The 5054-nt window shown below is 44.0% G+C and overlaps 1 protein-coding gene across 1 annotated transcript in view; it reads left to right on the top strand.

Annotated features, from left to right (window-relative positions):
• Positions 1–5054, top strand: part of LOC122565256 (actin-like) — a 30450-nt gene that overhangs the window by 10070 nt on the left and 15326 nt on the right. The window lies entirely within an intron of this gene.

Genomic DNA, 5054 nt, shown 5'->3' with positions numbered 1-5054 from the left:
GGTGCGGCCGCATCTGGAGTATTATGTGCAGTTTTGGTCGCCATACTATAGGAAGGATGTGGAGGCACAGGAACGGGTGCAGAGGAGGTTTACCAGGATGTTGCCTGGTATGGTAGGAAGATCGTTTGAGGAAAGGCTGAGGCACTTGGGGCTGTTTTCATTGGAGAAAAGAAGGTTTGGGGTGACTTGATAGAGGTGTACAAGATGACTAGGGGTTTAGATAGGGTTGACCGTGAGAACCTTTTTCCACGTATGGAGTCAGCTATTACGAGGGGGCATAGCTTTAAATTAAGGGGTGGTAGGTATAGGACAGATGTTAGGGGTAGATATTTTACTTAGCGAGTCGTGAGTTCATGGAATGCCCTGCCAGTAGCAGTGGTGGACTCTCCCTCTTTACCGGCATTTAAACGGGCATTGGATAGTCATATGGAGGATAGTGGAATAGTGTAGGTTAGGTGGGCTTGGATCGGCGCAACATCGAGGGCCAAAGGGCCTGTACTGCACTGTATTTTTCTACGTAAGTTACTTGAGAAGATTCTGAGGGATCAGATATACATGCATTTGGAAAGACAGGGTTTGATTAGGAGTAGTCAGCATGGCTTTGAGTGGGAGATCGTGCCTCATAAATTTGTTAGAGCTCTTTGATGAAGTGACCAGAAAGATTGATGAAGACAGGGCAGTTGACATAGTCTATATGGATTTCAATAAGGCCTTTGATAAGGTTCCACATGGTATGCTGCCCTGGAAGATTCGATCACATGGAATTCATGGGGAGCTGGCAAATTGGACACAAAAGTTGCTTGATGGCAGGAAACAGAGGGTAATAGTGGAAGGATGCTTGTCAGACTGAAGGCCTGTGACTAGTGGAGTACCTCTGGGATCAGTGCTAGGCCCATTACGATTTGTTATCTATATCAATGATTTGGATGAGAAGGTACAAGACGTGATTGGTAAGTTTGCAGATGACACTAAAATAGGCGGTACTATGGATAGTGAAGAAAGTTATCAGAAATTGCAGCAGGACCTTGATCAGCTGGGAAAGTGGGTTAAGAAATGGCAAATACAATTTAATATAAATAAGTGTGGGGCTTTCCATTTTGGAAAGTCAAATCAAGGTAGGAGTTTCATGGTGGAATGGTAGGGCCTTATGGAGCATAGTGGAACAGAGGGACCTTGGAGTTCAGGTGCACGGTTCTCTGAAAGTGGAGTCACAGGTAGACAGAGCAGTGGAAAAAGCTTTTGGCACTCTGGCCTTCATCAGTCAGAAGTTGGGAAGTTATGATGCAATTCTACAGGACGTTGGTGAGGCTAACATTGGAGAATTGTGGAGAATGTTATTGAAAGAGTGCAGAAGAAATTTAAGGGTCTTGCCAGGACTCAACGGTCTGAGTTACAGGGACATGTTGGACAAGCTAGGACTTTTTTCTTTAGAACATAGGAGACCTAGGGGAGATCTTTGTATAACGTCATGAAAGGCATGGATAGGGTGAATTCACTCAGTCTTTTTCCCAGGGTTGGGAAATCGAGGACTAAAGGACATTGGTTTATGGTTAGAGGGGAAAAAAATAAAAGAGAAGCTGAGGGGCGTTTTATGCATACGGAATGATCTGCCACCGGAACTGGTTGAGGTGGGTGCATTAACAACATTTAAAAGGCTTTTGGACAACTGCATGGATAGGAAAGGTTTAGAGGGATATGAGCCAAGTGCAGGGAAATGGGGTTAGTGTGGATGGACATTTTGGTTGGCATGGACTAGTTTGGGCCAAAGGGCCTGTCTCCATGCTGTCGGGACTCTATGATCCTATTACTTTTGCTGTAAACTATCTTTTCTAAGATGAAAGTGAGTTGGGATCAAGTTGGGATCTGGGCGGCACGGTGGCTCAGTGGTTAACACTGCTGCCTCACAGCACCAGGGACCCAAGTTCAATTCCTGCCTTGGGTAACTGTGTGGAGTTTGCACATTCTCCCTGTGTCTGCGTGGGTTTCCTCCAGTTTCTCCCACAATCCAAAGATGTGTAGGTTGGGTGAATTGGTCATGCTAAATTGCCCATGCTAAATTGCCCATTGTCGGGGTGAATACAGGAATAGGTCTGGGTGGATTACTCTTCGGAGGGTCGGTGTGGACGTGTTGGGCAGAAGGGCCTGTTTCCATACTATAGGGAGTGTAATCTAAAGATAACGAATAATTCTACGCAGATCCAAGGCTAGTGTGCTTCATGGTGTCTTGAGGAAGATGGTAAAAGAATCTCATCTTGTAGGTTTCCCTACAAATCAATACATAGAGTAATAGAGATGTACAGCACTGAGAGAAACCCTTTGGTCCAACTCATCCATGTCGACCGATATCCCAACCTAATCTAGTCCCATTTTCCAGGACTTGGCCCATATCCCTCTAAACCCTCCCTATTCATATACCTATCCAGATGCCTTTTAAATGCTATAATTATTCTAGCCTTCCCACTTCCTCTGGCAGCTCATTCCATACATGTATCACTCTCTGCGTGAAAACGTTGTCCCTTTTATATCTTTCCCCACTCACCTTAAATCTGTGTCCAATATCACGGACAGAATCAGAAATTGCTGGAAAAATACAGCAGGTCTGGCAACCTCTGTGGAAAGAAAGCAGATTCTGTGACATTTCTTCAGAACTTACAGAACTGCAGCCAGTTGAGGGCCAAGCAGTCAGTGCAGCACCTGAAGCAGAAGGGAGTGCTAACTTTATTGTTCACATAGAAAATGATTGGGAGCTCAAGGCCAAATTGAGGTGTTCTAAGTCTTTGTGGATTAAAAGGAAGCCGGAAAACCTAGCTAGCTTGGGTTGGGAAAATAATTTACAATATAACTGTCACAGTTGAAGTCAGTTCTGGGATTAAAAGGAAAAAAATAGAAAGCGAGTCACTAGGAGCTCAGAATAATTTGAATAGTTCCTGGAGGATGAATTGTCCACTTAAGGAATGGTGTCACATATAATTGTAGAAGTATATTTTTGATGATTTGGAGATGCCAGTGTTGGACTGGGGTGTACAAAGTTAAAAATCACACAACACCCAGGTTATAGTCCAACAGGTTTAATTGGTGGTAGTGAAGGGCTCAATCCTAACACACAGAATTTATAGCAAAAATTTACAGTGTGATGTAACTGAAATTATAAATTAAAAAATTGGTTGTCTGTTAAGCCTTTCATCTGTTAGAATACAGTGATAGTTTCACTTCTTTCATGTGTAAATCACAAAACCCTTTTTTTAAAAAGTTGCATTCTCGGGTTAGCTGTTAACAATTGGTGATAGCTAGACAATATTTTGAAGGTGTTGGCCCCCGTGTTCTCTGTCTATGCCATGATGTTTAAATTGATTCAAATCTAAAAAGTGAGATAACGGAGTTCTACATAAATGCATGCAGTTTTTGAGCAAAGTACAATGTAACCCTGAAAGTACAAATTCACCCCACAAAATATATGTGCATGTGGGTCTTTGTCTGTGTGTGTGTGTGTGTCTGTCTGTCTGGGTTGGGGGTTGCGTGTGTGACAAAATGTATGTGTATGTGTGCAGTGAGTGCTGGGCCTCTTGCTGAGATATTTGTATCATCGATAGTCACAGGTGAAGTGCCGGAAGATTGGAGGTTGGCTAACGTGGTGCCACTGTTTAAGAAGGGTAGTAAGGACAAGCAAGAGAACTATAGACCAGTGAGCCTGACGTCGGTGGTGGGCAAGTTGTTGGAGGGAATCCTGAGGGACGGGATGTACATGTATGTGGAAAGGCAAGGACTGATTAGGGATAGTCAACATGGCTTTGTGCTTGGGAAATCATGTCTCACAAACATGATTGAGTTTTTTGAAGAAGTAACAAAGAAGATTGATGAGGTCTGGGTGGTAGATGTGATCTATATGGACTTCAGTAAGGTGTTCGACAAGGTTCCCCATCAGAAACTGGTTAGCAAGGTTAGATCTCATGGAATAAAGGGAGAACTAGCCATTTGGATACAGAACTGGCTTAAAGGTGGAAGACAGAGGGTGGTAGTGGAGGGTTGTTTTTCAGACTGGATGCCTGTGACCAGTGGAGTGCCACAAGGATCGGTGCTGGGTCCTCTACTTTTTGTCATTTACATAAATGATTTGGATGCAAGCATAAGAGGTACAGTTAATAAATTTGCAGATGACACCAAAATTGGAGGTGTAGTGGACAGCGAAGAGGGTTACCTCAGATTCCAACAGGATCTTGATCAGATGGGCCAATGGGCCAAGAAGTAGCAGATGGAGTTTAATTCAGATAAATGTGAGGTGCTGCATTTTGGGAAAGTAAATCAGAGCAGGACTTTTACACTTACTGGTAAGGTCCTAGAGAGTGTTACTGAACAAAGAGACCTTGGAGTCGCAGGTAGATAGGATAGTGAAGAAGGCATTTGGTATACTTTCTTTCATTGGTCAGAGTAGCTGTACAGGATATTGGTTAGGCCACTGTTGGAATATTGTGTGCAATTCTGGTCTCCTTCCTATCGGAAAGATGTTGTGAAACTTGAAAGGGTTTACAAGGATGTTTCCAGGGTTGGAGGATTTGAGCTATTGGGAGAGGCTGAACAAACTGTTTTCCCTGGAGCATCGGAGGCCGAGGGGTGACCTTATAGAGGTTTATAAAATTATGAGGGGCATGGACAGGATAAATAGACAAAGTATTTTCCCTGGCGTGGGGGAGTCCAGAACTAGAGGGCATAGGTTTAGAGTGAGAGGGAAAAGATATAAAAGGGACCTATGGGGCAACTTTTTCACGCAGAGGGTGGTGCGTGTGTGGAATGAGCTGCCAGAAGAAGCGGTGGAGACTTGTACAATTGCAACATTTAAGAGGCATTTGGATGGTTATATGAATAGGAAGGGTTTGGAGGGATATGGGCCGGGTGCAACCAGATTGGGTTGGGATATCTGGTCGGCAAGAACGGGATAGACCAAAGGGTCTGTTTCCATGCTGCACATCTCTATGACTCTGTGACATAGAGATCATAATAGATTACTTACAGTGTGGAAACAGGCCCTTCGGCCCAACAAGTCCACACCGACCCGCCGA

This window comes from Chiloscyllium plagiosum, chromosome 31, assembly GCF_004010195.1.
Source record: "Chiloscyllium plagiosum isolate BGI_BamShark_2017 chromosome 31, ASM401019v2, whole genome shotgun sequence".
NCBI lineage: Eukaryota > Metazoa > Chordata > Chondrichthyes > Orectolobiformes > Hemiscylliidae > Chiloscyllium > Chiloscyllium plagiosum.
Note: the sequence above shows the minus strand (reverse complement) of the source record. Positions and strands in the feature narration are given on the sequence as shown.